Raw genomic sequence first — 17,184 nt, forward strand, 5'->3', positions numbered from 1 at the left:
AAGAAGAGAATATGCAATGAACTCCAAAAACATCTATGAAGATCAGTATTAATTAGATGAGCGGGGCTTTTAGCTTTTTGCCTCTGAACAGTTTTGGCATCTCACTTTATCCTTTGGAACTCAGAATGATTGGCTTCTTTAGGAACTCAGAATCTAGATAGTGTTATTGATTCTCCTAGTTAAGTATGATGATTCTTGAACACAGCTACTTATTGAGTCTTGGCTGTGGCCCAAAGCACTCTGTCTTCCAGTATTACCACCGGATACATACATGCCACAGACACATAATTGGGTGAACCTTTTCAGATTGTGACTCAGCTTTGCTAAAGTCCCCAATTAGAGGTGTCCAGGGTTCTTAAGCACACTCTTATTGCCTTGGATCACAACTTTATTTCTTTCTTTTTCTTTCTTTTTCTTTTTTCTTTTTCGTTTTTTTTTTCGCTTGCTTCTCCCTTTTTTTTTGTATTCACTGCTTTTTCTTGCTTCAAGAATCATTTTTATGATTTTTCAGATCCTCAGTAACATGTCTCCTTTTTCATCATTCTTTAAAGAGCCAACATTCATGAACCACAAATTCAAAAGACATATGCACTGTTCAAGCATACATTCAGAGAACAAAAGTGTTGCCACCACATCAAAATAATTAAACTGTTATAAAATTCAAAATTCATGCAATTCTTATCTTTTTCAATTAAGAACAATGTTTATTTAAGAAAGGTGATGGATTCATAGGACATTCATAACTTTAAGGCACAGACACTAAGACACTAATGATCATAAGACACAAACATGGACAAACATAAGCACTAGAATTCGAAAAACAAGGAAATAAAGAACAAGGAGATTAAAGAACGGGTCCACCTTAGTGATGGCGGCTTGTTCTTCCTCTTGAAGGTCTTATGGAGTGCTTGAGCTCCTCAATGTCTCTTCCTTGTCTTTGTTGCTCCTCTCTCATGATTCTTTGCTCTTCTCTAATTTCATGGAGGAGAATGGAGTGTTCTTGGTGCTCCACCCTTAGTTGTCCCATGTTGGAACTCAATTCTCCTAGGGAGGTGTTTAGTTGCTCCCAATAGTCTTGTGGAGGAAAGTGCATCCCTTGAAGTATCTCAGGGATCTCATGATGAGAGGGGTCTCTTGTTTGCTCCATCCTTTTCTTGGTAATGGGCTTATCCTCATCAATGGGGATGTCTCCCTCTATGTCAACTCCAACTGAATAACAGAGGTGACAGATGAGGTGAGGAAAGGCTAACCTTGCCAAGGTAGAGGACTTGTCCGCCACCTTGTAGAGTTCTTGGGCTATAACCTCATGAACTTCCACTTCTTCTCCAATCATGATGCTATGGATCATGATGGCTCGGTCTAGAGTAACTTCGGACCGGTTGCTAGTGGGAATGATTGAGCGTTGGATAAACTCCAACCATCCTCTAGCCACGGGCTTGAGGTCATGCCTTCTCAATTGAACCGGCTTCCCTCTTGAATCTCTCTTCCATTGTGCGCCCTCTTCACATATAACTGTGAGGACTTGGTCCATCCTTTGATCAAAGTTGACCCTTCTAGTGTAAGGATGTTCATCTCCTTGCATCATGGGCAAGTTGAACGCCAACCTTACACTTTCCGGACTAAAATCCAAGTATTTCCACCGAACCATAGTAAGATAATTCTTTGGATCCGGGTTCACACTTTGATCATGGTTCTTGGTGATCCATGCATTGGCATAGAACTCTTGAACCATCAAGATTCCGACTTGTTGAATGGGGTTGGTGAGCACTTCCCAACCTCTTTTTCGGATCTCATGGCGGATCTCCGGATATTCACCCTTTTTGAGTGAAAAGGGGACTTCGGGGATCACCTTCTTCAAGGCCACAACTTCATAGAAGTGATCTTGATGCCATAAATGGTTATGGAAAAACAAAAAGCAATGCTTTTACCACACCAAACTTAAAAGGTTTGCTCGTCCTCGAGCAAAAGAAGAAAGAAGAGAGTAGAAGAAGAAGAAATGGAGGAGAGGGAGATGGCTTTGTGGTGCGGCCAAAAGGGGAAGAAGTAGTGTTTAGGGTGTGTGAAAATGAAGGAGTGAAGATGATAGTGGGATTTTGATAGGTGGGGGGTTTTTGGGAAAGAGGTGTTGAGGTGATTGGTGAATGGGTGAAGAAGAGAGAGAGTGGTGGGGTTGGTGGGGATCCTGTGGGGTCCACAGATCCTGAGGTGTCAAGGAAAAGTCATCCCTGCACCAAATGGCATTCAAAATCACGTTTTGAGCCAATTCTGACGTTAAACGCCGGGCTGGTGCCCATTCCTGGCGTTTAACGCCGGGCTGGTGCCCATTCCTGGCGTTTAACGCCAGGTTCTTGCCCTTTTCTGGCGTTTAACGCCAGTCTGGTGCCCCTTTCTGGCGTTAAACGCCCAGAATGGTGCCAGACTGGGCGTTAAACGCCCAACTGCTACCCTCACTGGCGTTTAAACGCCAGCAAGTTTTCCTCCAGGGTGTGCTGTTTTTCTTCCTATTTTTCATTCTGTTTTTGCTTTTTCAATTGATTTTGTGACTTCTCATGATCATCAACCTACAAAAAACATAAAATAACAAAGGAAAATAGATTAAATATAACATTGGGTTGCCTCCCAACAAGCGCTTCTTTAATGTCAGTAGCTTGACAGAGGGCTCTCATGGAGCCTCACAGATACTCAGAGCAATGTTGGAACCTCCCAACACCAAACTTAGAGTTTGAATGTGGGGGTTCAACACCAAACTTAGAGTTTGGTTGTGGCCTCCCAACACCAAACTTAGAGTTTGACTGTGGGGGCTCTGTTTGTCTCTGATTTGAGAGAAGCTCTTCATGCTTCCTCTCCATGATGATAGAGGGATATCCTTGAGCCTTAAACACATAGGATTTTTCATTCACTTGAATGATCAGTTCACCTCCATCAACATCAATCACAGCCTTTGCTGTGGCTAGGAAGGGTCTGCCAAGGATGATAGATTCATCCATGCACTTTCCAGTCTCTAGGACTATGAAATCAGTAGGGATGTAATGGTCTTCAACCTTTACCAGAACATCCTCTACAAGTCCATGAGCTTGTTTCTTTGAATTGTCTGCCATCTCTAGTGAGATTCTTGCAGCTTGTACCTCAAAGATCCCTAGCTTCTCCATTACAGAGAGAGGCATAAGGTTTACACTTGACCCTAAGTCACACAGAGCCTTCTTGAAGGTCATGGTGCCTATGGTACAAGGTATTGAAAACTTCCCAGGATCTTGTCTCTTTTGAGGTAATTTCTGCCTAGACAAGTCATTCAGTTCTTTGGTGAGCAAAGGAGGTTCATTCTCCCAAGTCTCATTTCCAAATAACTTGTCATTTAGCTTCATGATTGCTCCAAGGTATTTAGCAACTTGCTCTTCAGTGACATACTCATCCTCTTCAGAGGAGGAATACTCATCAGAGCTCCTGAAAGGCAGAAGTAAGTCCAATGGAATCTCTATGGTCTCATTTTGAGCCTCAGATTCCCATGGTTCCTCATTGGGGAACTCAGTGGAGGTCAGTGCACGCCCATTGAGGTCTTCCTCAGGGGCGTTCACTTCCTCTCCTTCCTCTCCAAATTCGGCCATGTTGATGGCCTTGCATTCTCCTTTTGGATTTTCTTCTGTATTGCTTGGAAGAGTACTTGGAGGGAGTTCAGTAATTTTCTTGCTCAGCTGTCCCACTTGTGCCTCCAAATTCCTAATGGATGACCTTGTTTCAGTCATGAAACTTTGAGTGGTCTTGATTAGATCAGAGACCATGGTTGCTAAGTCAGAGGGGTTCTGCTTAGAGTTCTCTGTCTGTTGCTGAGAAGATGATGAAAAAGGCTTGCCATTGCTAAACCTGTTTCTTCTACCATTATTGTTGTTGAAACCTTGTTGAGGTCTCTCTTGATTCTTCCATGAGAAATTTGGGTGATTTCTCCATGAAGAATTATAGGTGTTTCCATAGGGTTCTCCTAGGTAGTTCACCTCTTCCATTGAAGGGTTCTCAGGATCATAAGCTTCTTCCTCAGATGAAGCTTCCTTAGTACTGCTTGGCGCATTTTGCATTCCAGACAGACTTTGAGAAATCAAATTGACTTGTTGAGTCAATATTTTATTCTGAGCCAATATGGCATTCAGAGTATCAATCTCAAGAACTCCTTTCTTCTGATTAGTCCCATTGTTCACAGGATTCCTTTCAGAAGTGTATATGAATTGGTTATTTGCAACCATTTCAATTAGTTCTTGAGCCTCTGTAGGCGTCTTCTTCAGATGAAGAGATCCTCCAGCAGAGCTATCCAAAGACATCTTGGATAGTTCAGAGAGACCATCATAGAAAATACCTATGATGCTCCATTCAGAAAGCATGTTAGAAGGACATTTTCTGATTAATTGTTTGTATCTTTCCCAAGCTTCATAGAGGGATTCCCCATCCTTCTGTCTGAAGGTTTGGACTTCCACTCTAAGCTTACTCAATTTTTGAGGTGGAAAGAACTTTGCCAAGAAGGCATTGACTAGCTTTTCCCAAGAGTCCAGGCTTTCTTTAGGTTGTGAGTCCAACCATATCCTAGCTCTGTCTCTTACAGCAAAAGGGAATAGCATAAGTCTGTAGACCTCAGGGTCAACCCCATTAGTCTTGACAGTGTCACAGATTTGCAAGAATTCAGCTAAGAACTGATGAGGATCTTCCAATGGAAGTCCATGGAACTTGCAATTCTGTTGCATTAGAGAAACTAATTGAGGCTTAAGCTCAAAGTTGTTTGCTCCAATGGCAGGGATAGAGATGCTTCTCCCATAGAAGTCGGGAGTAGGTGCAGTAAAGTCACCCAGCACCTTCCTTGCATTGTTGTCATTGTGGTTGTTTTCGGCTGCCATGGGTTCTTCTTCTTTGAAGAATTCGGTCAGGTCCTCAATAAAGAGTTGTGCCTTAGCTTCTCTTAGCTTTCGCTTCAAGGTCCTTTCAGGTTCAGGGTCAGCTTCAACAAGAATGCCTTTGTCTTTGTTCCTGCTCATATGAAAGAGAAGAGAACAAGAAAATATGGAATCCTCTATGTCACAGTATAGAGATTCCTTGAGGTGTCAGAGGAAAAGAAAAATGGAAGACAGAGGTAGAAAATTTGAACTTATCAAAGAAGATATAGTTCGAATTTTGCATTAAGGAATAGTGTTAGTCCATAAACAGAAGGATGTGAGAAGAGGAGAAGTAATTTTCAAAAATTCAATTAAAAAGATTTTAAAAACATTTTGAAAAATTGATTGATAATTTTCGAAAACTCAAGTGGAAAAGAAATCAAGTGATTTTTGAAAAAGATTTTGAAATTGGAAATTAAAAAGATTTGATTGAAAACTATTTTGAAAAAGATGTGGTTAAGAAGATATGATTGAAAAGTTATGGTTTTAAAAAGATGTGATTGAAAAGATATGATTTGAAAACAATTTTAAAAAGATTTGATTTTAAAAATTAATGACTTGCCTAACAAGAAAAGATATGATTCAAACATTAAACCTTTCTCAACAGAAAAGGCAACATACTTGAATTGTTCAATCAAATCATTAATTGTTAGCAAGTATCTCTGAAAAAGGAAAGAAATTGATTTTGAAAACATTTGATTGAAAAGATTTGATTTGAAAAAAATTTGATTTTGAAAAACTTTGAAAACTTAAAAAAAATTGATTTGAAAACAAAATCCTCCCCCTTGTGCCATCCTGGTGTTAAACGCCCAGAATGGTGCACATTCTGGCGTTTAACGCCCAAACGACTACCCTTTTGGGCGTTAAACGCCCAGCCAGGCACCCTGGCTGGCGTTTAAACGCCAGTCTGTCTTCTTCACTGGGCATTTTTGAATGCCCAGCTTTTTCTGTGTGATTCCTCTGCAGTATGTTCTGAATCTTCAATTCTCTGTATTATTGACTTGAAAAGACACAAATTAAAAATATTTTTGGATTTTTAATAATAAGGAATAATCAAAATGCAACTAAAATCAAATAATGCATGCAAGACACCAAACTTAGCAGTTTGTATACCATTGACACTAACAAAATGAGAATGCATATAACAAAACACTCAAGTCAATAGAATTCAAAGATCAAAACAAGGAAATCATCAAGAACAACTTGAAGATCAATGAGGACACATGCATGAATGCAATAAGAATAGAAACATGCAATTGATACTAAACTTAAGATGAGACTCTAGACTCAAACAAGACATATTTTTGGATTTTATGATTTTGTAATTTTTTTGTGCTTTTTCGAAAATTAAGTGAAAAGGAAAATAAAGGTATCAAAATTCTTAATGAGAATTTCAGGAATCATGCAATGTTAGTCTATAGCTTTAGTCTAAAGGAATTAGACATGGCCAGCCAAGCTTCAGCAGGACATTGCATTCAAGAGCTAAATTGATGAGAATCAATCAGCTTTGGTGATGATAAGAACATCACCTTTGAAACACTAGAATTCATTCTTAAGAACTCTGAAGAAAAATACCTAATCTAAGCAACAAGATGAACCGTCAGTTGTCCATACTCGAACAATCCCCGGCAACGGCGCCAAAAACTTGGTGCACGAAATTGTGATCACTACTTTTCACAACTCAAATAATCCCTAGTAATGGCTCCAAAGACTTGGTGCTCAATACCATGGCATAAACACAACTTCGCACAACTAACCAGCAAGTGCACTGGGTCGTCCAAGTAATAAACCTTACGCGAGTAAGGGTCGATCCCACGGAGATTGTTGCTATGAAGCAAGCTATGGTCACCTTGTAAATCTTAGTCAGGCAGACTCAAATGGGTATAGATGATGAATAAAACATAAAGATAAAGATAGAGATACTTATGTATATCATTGGTGAGAGCTTCAGATAAGTGAATGAAGATGCCTTCCCTTCCGTCTCTCTGCTTTCCTACTGTCTTCATCCAATCCTTCTTACTCCTTTCCATGGCAAGCTTATGCAAGGGTTTCACCGTTGTCAGTGGCTACCTCCCATCCTCTCAGTGAAAATGTTCCTATGCTCTGTCACAGCATATGGCTAATCAGCTGTCGGTTTTCGGTCAGGCCGGAATAGAATCCATCGATTCTTTTGCGTCTGTCACTAACGCCCCGCCTGCTAGGAGTTTGAAGCACGTCACAGTCATTCAATCATTGAATCCTACTCCGAATACCACAGACAAGGTTAGACCTTCCGGATTCTCTTGAATGCCGCCATCAGTTCTCGCCTATACCACGAAGACTCTGATCTCACGGAATGGCTGGCTCGTTTGTCAGGCAAGCACTCGGTTGTCAGGCGATCAACCATGCATCGTGTTTCAGGAATCCAAGAGATAAACACTAGAGCCTTGTTTGCTTGTAGAACAGAGTGGTTGTCAGTCACTTTGTTCATAAGTGAGAATGATGATGAGTGTCACGGATCATCACATTCATCAAGTTGAAGAACAAGTGATATCTTGGACAAAGAACAAGCGGAATTGAATAGAAGAACAATAGTAATTGCATTAATACTCGAGGTACAGCAGAGCTCCACACCTTAATCTATGTTGTGTAGAAACTCCACCGAGTGCAGGGAGGTCAGAATCCAACAGCATCTGCAGTCCTTTTCAGTCTCTGAATCAGATTTTTGCTCAGGTCCCTCAATTTCAGCCAGAAAATACCTGAAATCACAGAAAAACACACAAACTCATAGTAAATTCCAGAAAAGTGAATTTTAACTAAAAACTAATAAAATATACTAAGAACTCAACTAAAACTACCAAAAACATACTAAAAACAATGCCAAAAAAGGTACAAATTATCCGCTCATCACTTTGGGCCACAGCCAAGACTCATAAAATAGCTATGTTCAAGAATCATCATACTTAACTAGGAGAATCAATAACACTATCTGAGTTCTGAGTTCTTATAGATGCCAATCATTCTAAACTTCAAAGGATAAAGCGAGATGCCAAAACTGTTCGGAAGCAAAAAGCTACTAGTCCCGCTCATCTAATTGGAGCTAAGTTTCTTTGATATTTTGGAGTCTATAGTATATTCTCTTCTTTTTATTCTATTTTGATTTTCAGTTGCTTGGGGACAAGCAACAATTTAAGTTTGGTGTTGTGATGAGCGGATAATTTATACGCTTTTTGGCATTGTTTTGAGTATGTTTGTAGTATATTTTGGTTAGTTTTTATTATATTTTTATTAGTTTTTAGTTAAAATTCACTTTTCTGGACTTTACTATGAGTTTGTGTATTTTTCTGTGATTTCAGGTATTTTCTGGCTGAAATTGAGGGTCCTGAGCAAAAATCTGATTTAGAGGCTGAAAAGGACTGCAGATGCTGTTGGATTCTGACCTCCCTGCACTCGAAGTGGCTTTTCTGGAGCTACAGAAGCCCAATGGGCGTGCTCTCAACGGCGTTAGAAAGTAGACATCCTGGGCTTTCCAGCAATGTATAATAGTCCATACTTTGCCCGAGATTTGATGGCCCAAACCGGCGTTGCAAATCAGCTTCAGAATTCCCAGCGTTTAACGCTGGAACTGGCATAAAAATTGGAGTTAAACGCCCAAACTGGCATAAAAGCTGGCGTTTAACTCCAGAAAGAGTCTCTACACGAAAATGCTTCAATGCTCAGCCCAAGCACACACCAAGTGGGCCCGGAAGTGGATTTTTCTGTCATTTACTCAATTCTGTAAACCCTAGGTTACTAGTTCACTATTAATAGGATCTTTTGACATTGTATCTGTACATCATGACACTTTACACGTTTCTCATTGTACCTTTTACAGCATGAGTCTCTAAACCCCATGGTTGGGGGTGAGGAGCTCTGCTGTGTCTTGATGGATTAATGCAATTACTACTGTTTCATATTCAATCATGCTTGCTTCCGTTCTAAGATATCACTTGTTCTTAACCCGGATGAATGTGATGATCCGTGACACTCATCATATTCTCAACTATGAACGCGTGCCTGACAACCACCTCCGTTCTACCTTAGATTGAGTAGATATCTCTTGGATTCCTTAATCAGAATCTTCGTGGTATAAGCTAGAATTGATGGCGGCATTCAAGAGAACCCGGAAGGTCTAAACCTTGTCTGTGGTATTCTGAGTAGGATTCAATGATTGAATGACTGTGACGAGCTTCAAACTCGCGATTGTGGGGCGTTAGTGACAGACGCAAAAGAATCACTGGATTCTATTCCGACATGATCGAGAACCGACAGCTGGATAGCCGTGCCGTGACAGGGTGCGTTGAACATTTCCACTGAGAGGATGGGAGGTAGCCATTGACAACGGTGAAACCCTACATACAGCTTGCCATGGAAGGAGCCTTGCGTGTTTGAAGAAGAAGACAGTAGGAAAGCAGAGGTTCAGAAGACAGAGCATCTCCAAAACCTCAACCTATTCTCCATCACTGCAATTCAAGTACCTGTTCTAAGTTCTTTTGCTTTTTACAATCAATCCTGATAATCTTTGATATCCTGACTAAGAGTTACAAGGTAACCATAGCTTGCTTCAAGCCGACAATCTCCGTGGGATCGACCCTTACTCACGTAAGGTATTACTTGGACGACCCAGTGCACTTGCTGGTTAGTTGTGCGGGATTGCAAAGTGTGATTGCAATTTCGTGCACCACCAAGCTAATCAAAGAGTAATTCAGGGACATCAATTGTTTTTCACTTAAGGGGAGTAATGTGCTAAAAAATCAGAACAAATGGATCTTACAGGCTCAAAAGGGGTTCACAAAGGTGAATGCCAGGGTTGGCCATATAGGTTGGTGAGTTAATCATCAAAGATGGCCTCAATCATGCTAAATGCATCCAAATAACAAATACAGGACATAAAGAATCATGCAAATCATTGATCACAATGAAAAAAAAGGTGTATAGTCACACAAGAACAAACATTATGGTTGAAAAATGCAACCATCTATTAGAACTCAAATCTCACAAGGTATATTGTTCTAGCTCTTTTCTATGTTCTATAAATAAAATACTCCAAGCAAGTTGAAAAATACTAAAATTTTCTTCAATTCAATCAATGGTACGCCCTAAGAAATATTTCAAGGAAATTCCTTGGTGTTCACCAAACTTATTCACTCTGCCATACAACATGCAAGCATTAACTACCAAATAACCATAAACGATAAAGAAATATTTACAAACAATCCAAACAAGGTGCACTAGATATAAAGTTACTCAAAATGAAGAAAAAGAACTACAAGATTACTGCAAAGTGTTTTGAAAAGAGAAATTTTTACCTCCCTCGAAGTCGTCAATCCTCCCCCACACTTAGCTCGTGCACGGTCCTCTGTGCATGCTTACAATCCGGAAGAATGAGAACTTCGGGGTCCACCTTCAACTGGTGGTCTCGGAAATGGGTTGGTCAGCTTCATCGTGCTCCTCCCCAACTAGCTCAGATGAAGCCGTAGGAATGGGGTCGGGGTCTCTTCCTTCTAGCTTTGCCGCTATCCACTCGAAACGCTTGCGCTCCAACTGCTCCATGTGGTGGATATCATGTAAGATATCTTGGTATGAGTCCAAAAGAGATCAAAGAAATGGTAAAGGAGTTGATGAGGTTGATAAACTTGATGGTCGTGTGATGAGCGGATAATTTATACGCTTTTTGGCATTGTTTTTAGGTAGTTTCTAGTAGGATCTAGCTATTTTAAGGGATGTTTTCATTAGTTTTTATGCAAAATTCACAATTCTGGACTTTACTATGAGTTTGTGTATTTTTCTATAATTTCAGGTATTTTTTGGCTGAAATTGAGGGACCTGAGCAAAACTCTAATAGAAGGCTGACAAAGGACTGCTGATGCTGTTGGATTCTGACCACCCTGCACTTGAAATAGATTTTCTGGAGCTACAGAACTCCAAATGGTGCGCTCTCAATGGCGTTCGAAAGTAGACATTCAGAGCTTTCCAGAAATATATAATAGTCCATGCTTTATTCGAGCTTAAATGACGCAAACTGGCGTTCAACGCCAGTTCCATGCTGCATTCTGGAGTCAAACGCCAGAAACACGTCATAAACCAGAGTTAAACGCCAAAAACACATTACAACTTGGCATTTAACTCCAAGAGAAGCCTTTGCACGTGTAAAGCTCAAGCTCAGCCCAAGCACACACCAGGTGGGTCCCAGAAGTGGATTTCTGCATTAATTACTTACTTCTGTAAACCCTAGTAGCTAGTCTAGTATAAATAGGACAATTTACTATTGTATTAGACATCTTGGTTTTTGTCTTTTATCTTAGCATCCATCTTTGGACGTTTAGTTCTTAGACTTTGGGGGCTGGCCATTCGGCCATGCCTGAACCTTGATCATTTATGTATTTTCAACGGTGGAGTTTCTACACACCATAGATTAAGGTGTGGAGCTCTGCTGTACCTCGAGTTTTAATGCAAAGTACTACAGTTTTCTATTCAATTTGGCTTATTCTTACTCTAAGATATTCGTTGCACTTCAACATGATGAATGTGATGATCCGTGACACTCATCATCATTCTCACCTATGAACGAGTGATTGACAACCACTTCCATTCTACCTCAGAATGAGCGAGTATCTCTTGGATTCCCTAACCAGAATCTTTGTGGTATAAGCTAGAACCCTTTGGCGGCCACTCTTGAGGATCCGGAAAGTCTAAACCTTGTCTGTGGTATTCTGTATAGGATTCAGGGATTGAATGGCTATGACGAGCTTCAAACTCGCGATTGTTGGGCGTGATGACAAACGCAAAAGAATCAATAGATTCTATTCCGATATGATCAAGAACCGACAGATGATTAGCCGTGCTGTGACAGAGCATTCGGACTATTTTCACTGAGAGGATGGGATGTAGCCATTGACAACAGTGATGCCCTACATACAGCTTGCCATGGAAAAGAGTAAGAGGGATTGGATGAAAGCAGCAGGAAAGCAGAGATTCAGACGGAACACAGCATCTTCATACACTTATCTGAAATTCCCACCAATGATTTACATAAGTACTTCTATCTTTATTTTCTATTTATTTATTATTATTTTCAAAAACCATTATAACCATATGAATCCGCCTAACTGAGGTTTACAAGGTGACCATAGCTTGCTTCATACCAACAATCTCCGTGGGATTGACCCTTACTCACGGAAGGTTTATTACTTGGACGACCCAGTGCACTTGCTAGTTAGTTGTGTGGAGTTGTGACAAAGTGTGATTCATGTTTGAGAGCACCAAGTCATTGGAGCCATTGTTGATGATCACAATTTCATGCACCAAGTTTTTGGCGCCGTTGTTGGGGATTGTTTGAGTTTGGACAACTGACGGTTCATCTTGTTGCTCATATTAGGTAATTTTCTTTTCAAAAATTTTTCAAAAATCTTCCAAAATTTTTTTTATTTGTTTGCGTTTTTCTAAAAATAAATTTTTGAAAAATCCAAAAAAATTTTATAAAATCATAAAATAAAAAACCAAAAATATTTTGTGTTTCTTGTTTTGAGTCTTGAGTCAATTTTTAAGTTTGGTGTCAATTGCATGTTTTTTAAAATTTATGCATTTTTTTCGAAAATTCATGCATGTGTTATTCATGATCTTCAAGTTGTTCTTGACAATTCTTCTTGTTTGATCTTCATATTTTCTTGTTTTGTGTTTTGTTGTTGTTTTTCTTATGCATTTTTGCATTCATAGTGTCTAAGCATTGAAAATTTCTAAGTTTGGTGTCTTGCATGTTTTTTTCTTTTCTTGAAAATTTTCAAAAATAAGTCTTGATGTTCATCTTGATCTTCAAAGTGTTCTTGGTGTTCATCTTGACATTCATAGTGTTCTTGCATGTATCATTGGTTTTGATCCAAAATCTTCATGTTTTGGGTTAAATTTATATTTTTCTCTCTCATCATTAAAAATTTAAAATTCAAAAAAATATCTTTTCCTTATTTTGCTCATAATTTTCGAAAATTTGAGTTGACTTAGTCGAAAATTTTTAAAACTTAGCTATTGCTTATAAGTCAAGTCAAATTTTCAATTTTTAAAATCCTATCTTTTCAAAATCTTTTTCAAAAATCAAATCTTTTTCATTTTTTTTATTATTTTCAAAAATTTTTAAAATTTATTTTCAAAATCTTTTTCTTATCTTTATTTCAAAATTTCCAAAACTTTACTAACAATTAATGTGATTGATTCAAAAATTTGAAGTTTGTTACTTTCTTGTTAAGAAAGGTTCAATCTTTAAATTCTAGAATCATATCTTTTAGTTTCTTGTTAGTCAAGTAATCAAATTTTAATTTTAAAAATCAAATCTTTTCCAAAATATCTTTTTCAATCATATCTTTTCAAAATATCTTTTTTTTTCAAATTATATATTTTTCAAATTCAATTTCAATATCTTTTCTAACTTCTTATCTTTTTAAAATTAATTTTCAAATCTTTTTCAACTAACTAATTGACTTTTTGTTTGTTTCTTATCTTTTTCAAAACCACCTAACTACTTTTCTCTCTCTAATTTTCGAAAATTACCTTCCTCTTTTTCAAAATTCTTTTAATTAACTAATTATTTCAAATTTTAATTTTAATTATTTTTCTTCTCTTAATTTTCGAAAATCACTAACCCTTTTTCAAAATTTATTTTCGAATTTCTCCCTCTCTCATCTTCTTCTATTTATTTATTTATTTATTTACTAATACTTCTCTTCATCTCAAGAATTCGAACCTATCTTCCCCCTTGTATTTGGATTCTTAACTCTTTTCCTTCCTCTATTCCTTTCTTCTTCTACTAACATAAAGGAATCTCTATACTGTGATATAGAGGATTCCTCTTCCTTTTCTGTTCTCTTCTTTTTCATATGAGCAGGAACAAGGAAAAAGGCAATCTTGTTGAAGCTGATCCTGAACCTGAAAGGACTATGAAGAGGAAACTGAGAGAAGCTAAAATATAATAATCTAGAGACAACCTTACTGAAATTTTTGAACAAGAAAAGGATATGGCAACCAAACCCAACAACAATAATGCAAGCAGGATGCTTAGTGACTATACTACACCTACTTCCAAGTTTGATGGAAGAAGCATCTCAATCCCTACCATTGGAGCAAACAATTTTGAGCTGAAACCTCAACTAGTTGCTCTAATGCAACAGAAGTGCAAGTTCCATGGACTTCCATCAGAAGATCCCTATCAATTTTTAACTGAATTCTTGCAGATCTGTGAGACTGTTAAGACTAATGGAGTAGATCCTGAAGTCTACAGGCTTATGCTTTTCCTTTTTATTGTAAGAGACAGAGCTAGAACATGGTTGGATTCACAACCTAAGGATAGCCTGGACTCCTGGGATAAGCTGGTCACAGCCTTCTTGGCTAAATTCTTTCCTCCTCAAAAGCTGAGCAAGCTTAGATTGGATGTTCAGACATTCAAACAAAAAGATGGTGAATCCCTCTATGAAGCTTGGGAAAGATACAAGCAGATGACCAAAAGGTGTCCTTCTGACATGCTTTCAAAATGGACCATTCTGGATATATTCTATTATAGTCTGTTGGAGTTCTCTAAGATATCACTGGACCATTCTGCAGGTGGATCCATTCACCTAAAGAAAATGCCTGCAGAAGCTCAAGAACTTATTGACATGGTTGCAAATAACCAATTCATGTACACTTCTGAGAGGAATTCCGTGAATAATGGGACGCCTCAGAAGAAGGGAGTACTTGAAATTGATGCTCTGAATGCCATATTGGCTTAGAATAAAATGTTGACTAAGTAAGTCAACATGATTTCTCAAAGTCTGAATGGATGGCAAAATGCATCCAACAGTACTAAAGAGGCATCTTCTGAAAAAGAAGCTTATGATCCTGAGAACCCTACAATAACAGAGGTAAATTACATGAGTGAACCTTATGTAAACACCTATAATTCTTCATGGAGAAATCATCCAAATTTCTCATGGAAGGATCAACAAAAGCCTCAACAAGGCTTTAATAATGGTAGAAGAAATAGGCTCAACAATAGCAAGCCTTTTTCATCATCTTCTTAGCAACAGATAGAGAATTCTGAGTAGAGCACCTCTAACTTAGCAAACATAGTCTCTGATCTGTCTAAGGTCACTTTAAGTTTCATGAGTGAAACAAGGTCCTCCATAAAAAATTTGGAGGCACAAGTGGGCCAGCTGAGTAAGAAAGTCACTGAAACTCCTCCTAGTACTCTCCCAAGCAATACTGAAGAGAATCCAAAAAGAGAGTACAAGGCCATTGACATAATCAACATGGCCGAACCTAGAGAGGAAGGAGAGGACGTGAATCCCAATGAGGAAGACCTCATGGGACGTCTCTCAAGAAAGAAGGAGTTCCCTATTGAGGACCCAAAGGAATCTGAAGGTAATATAGAGACCATAGAGATCCCATTAAACCTCCTTCTGCCATTCATGAGCTCTGAAGACTATTCTTCCTCTGAAGAGGATGAAGATATAACTGGAGAGCAAGTTGCTCAATATCTAGGAGCCATCATAAAACTGAATGCCAAGTTGTTTGGTAATGAGACTTGGGTGAACTTCCCTTGCTCATTAGTGAGCTAGATACATGGGTTCAGCAAACGTTACCTCAAAAGAAACAAGATCCTGGTAAATTCTTAATACCCTGTACCATAGGCACCATGACCTTTGAGAAAGCTCTGTGTGACCTAGGGTCAGGCATAAATCTTATACTACTCTCTGTAATAGAGAAGCTGGGGATCATTAAGGTACAACCTGCCACATTCTCATTAGAGATGGCAGACGGATCATAAAGACAAGCTTATGGATTAGTAAAGGACGTGTTAGTGAAGCTTAAAAGCCTCTACATCCCTGCTGATTTCATAATCTTAGACACTAGGAAGGAGGAGGATGAATGTATCATCCTTGGAAGACCCTTCCTAGCCATAGCAGGAGCTGTGATTGATGTTGACAGAGGAGAGCTAGTCCTTCAATTAAATAGGGACTACCTTGTGTTTAAAGCTCAAGGATCTTCTTCTGCAACCATGGAGAGGAAGCATGAAAAGCTTCTCTCAGTACAGAGTCAAACAAAGCCCCCACAATCAAACTCTAAGTTTGGTGTTGGGATGTGATGAGCGGATAATTTATACGCTTTTTGGCATTGTTTTTAGGTAGTTTTTAGTAAGTTCAAGCTACTTTTAGGGATGTTTTCATTAGTTTTTATGTTAAATTCACATTTCTGGACTTTACTATGAGTTTGTGTGTTTTTCTATAATTTCAGGTAATTTCTGGCTGAAATTGAGGGACTTGAGCAAAACTCTGAAAAAGGCTGACAAAAGGACTGCTGATGCTGTTGGATTCTGACCTCCCTGCACTCGAAATAAATTTTCTGGAGCTACAGAACTTCAAATGACGCGCTCTCAACGGCGTTGGAAAGTAGACATCCAGAGCTTTCCAGCAATATATAATAGTCCATACTTTATTCGGGAATTGACGACGTAAAGTGGCGCTCAACGCCAAGTACATGCTGTTGTCTGGAGTTAAACGCCAGAAACACGTCATAACCCGGAGTTGAACGCCAGAAACACGCTATAACTCGGCATTCAACTCCAATAAACGCCTCAGCTCGTGGATAGATCAAGCTCAGCCCAAACATACACCAAGTGGGCCCCGAAAGTGGATTTATGCATCAATTACTTACTCATGTAAACCCTAGTAGCTAGTTTAGTATAAATAAGACTTTTTACTAGTGTATTACTCGTCTTTTGACCACGTTTCATCCTTGGTCTCAGTTTTGTTTTATTCTTCATCTTAAGAGGCTATTGATCACGTTTTAGGGGGCTGGCCATTCGGCCATGCCTGAACCTTTCACTTATGTATTTTCAACGGTGGAGTTTCTGCACACCATAGATTAAGGGTGTGGAGCTCTGCTGTACCTCAAGTTTCAATACAATCACTATTATTTTCTATCCAATTCTCTTTTACTCTTATTCTAAGATATACGTTGCACTTCAACTTGATGAATGTGATGATCCGTGACACTCATCATCATTCTCACCTATGAACGCACGTGACTGACAACCACTTCCGTTCTACTTTAGGCCGGGTGCATATCTCTTAGATTCCCCAACAGAATCTTCGTGGTATAAGCTAGATAAATGGCGGCATTCATGGGGATCCAGAAAGTCTAACCTTGTCTGTGGTATTCCGAGTAGGATCCAGGGAATCCGGAAAGTCTAACCTTGTCTGTGGTATTCCGAGTAGGATTTCGGTATTGA

General features: G+C 38.9%; 2 non-coding genes across 2 annotated transcripts; one reads left to right on the plus strand and one right to left on the minus strand.

Moving 5' to 3' along the window:
* Nucleotides 1–4,361: 4,361 nt before the first annotated feature.
* LOC130978535 (small nucleolar RNA R71) lies at nucleotides 4,362–4,469 on the plus strand. The gene has a single exon (XR_009086161.1). It is a non-coding gene; the product is annotated as a small nucleolar RNA R71 (small nucleolar RNA).
* Nucleotides 4,470–14,332: 9,863 nt separating this feature from the next.
* LOC130977720 (small nucleolar RNA R71) lies at nucleotides 14,333–14,440 on the minus strand. Its single transcript, XR_009085400.1, has one exon. It is a non-coding gene; the product is annotated as a small nucleolar RNA R71 (small nucleolar RNA).
* Nucleotides 14,441–17,184: the final 2,744 nt, after the last annotated feature.

The sequence above is a fragment of the Arachis stenosperma genome, chromosome 4 (assembly GCF_014773155.1).
Source record: "Arachis stenosperma cultivar V10309 chromosome 4, arast.V10309.gnm1.PFL2, whole genome shotgun sequence".
Taxonomy (NCBI): Eukaryota; Viridiplantae; Streptophyta; class Magnoliopsida; order Fabales; family Fabaceae; genus Arachis; species Arachis stenosperma.